Here is a 1,426-nt window from a genome sequence, read left to right on the forward strand (position 1 = left end):
TCTGTACTCTACAATCGTTTGTGCGAGATGTTATAGCAGTAGAAATCCAACACATTTGTTGCATCAATATATCAAACACAATGCAAAAAAAAATTTATATTTTATTGCTCTTTCTAATGCATACATGTGTCCTATTACCTCAGATAATATTGTCGGTAACGTAACTATAAGTGTTGGTAATATACCGACGCTTTTAGTTATGTTAAAATGAGGGCGCCTATCCGTCGGAGTTCGGCCGTCGCTCCAGCATCCTCTTAAATGATTCAATATGTTTAAAATTTTTATTGATAAAAATTTTTATTAATTTTCAAAAGTATTTGATATTTAATTGTGTCATCAGTGAAGATGTCCTCTTTATGGTGTTATTACAGAATCACCAACACTAAACATCTGTTCAACGGATGCACTACTCGGAAATGTGGTATTATATTTAATAAAAAGTTTTTTAATTGCAGTGTTATCATTTAACATATGAATACTGCAGTTACTCGATTTTAAAAATCGATACAATTCTTCTTGTGTGGATTCAACTTTTTTTGCTTGCTGATCAAAAGCAAAAAAGTCATCGCGGTCGTCAAATTTCTCACTAAGATTAGAGGAACTCTCAGTGGAACGGATTCTTAATAAATCTTCTAAATAATTTTTAGATTGGATTTACAGATTAAAATCTGGATGATTTGCAGAGATTTAAAATATGTATAAAGTAAGTATTAAGGTAATTATTAAATTAGTTACTAGTTACCGAAAATATGTAACTCAGTTAAGAGTTACAGTTACAAATTGAAAAAAAAGGAACGAGTTAAGTTAGTTACCGAAAGAAAGTAACTATAACTATAACTTCGTTACAAGTAATGAGTTACTTCCCAACCGTGTATTATTTCGTATTCGGCTAGTTTCAGCCACCATCGGACTAGCCTTGATGTGGGATCTTTTACCGAATGCAGCCATGTTAAAGGTTTGTGGTCGGTAACTAGGTTAAATTTCTTTCTATAGAAATATAGGGGCGGAAGTGATTTACGCAATATACTATCGCTAAGAGTTCCTTCTCTATAGTTGAATAGTTTCTCTCGGCGTTATTCAATAGCCGCGAGGTGTAAGCGATTGGTAGAGCTTTGCCTATTGTGCCTTAATATTCCTCTATTCCTCGCGAATTCTAACGCGTCGGTGGTTAACACGAACGGCTTCGTTAAGTCGGGATACTGCAAGATGGGTTCCATGTAGAAAGCGTCGCAGAGGGTCGCGAAAGCTAGCTCGTGTTCTTGTTTCCAGATTGCTCGTCCTTTTTCAAAAGATTCGTGAGGAGGCGAGCTATTTTCGAGAAGTTAGGTATGAATTTACGATAGTATCCTACTAATCCTCCAGAAACTGTTTTATGTTTGTTGCGTGTTTTGGAGTGGGGAATTCCTTAATTGCACGGAATTTGCGT

The sequence above is a fragment of the Camponotus vicinus genome, unplaced genomic scaffold, assembly GCF_025532165.1.
Source record: "Camponotus vicinus isolate PSW18456_S1 unplaced genomic scaffold, iyCamVici1.0 SCAF_9, whole genome shotgun sequence".
In the NCBI taxonomy this organism is placed as follows: domain Eukaryota; kingdom Metazoa; phylum Arthropoda; class Insecta; order Hymenoptera; family Formicidae; genus Camponotus; species Camponotus vicinus.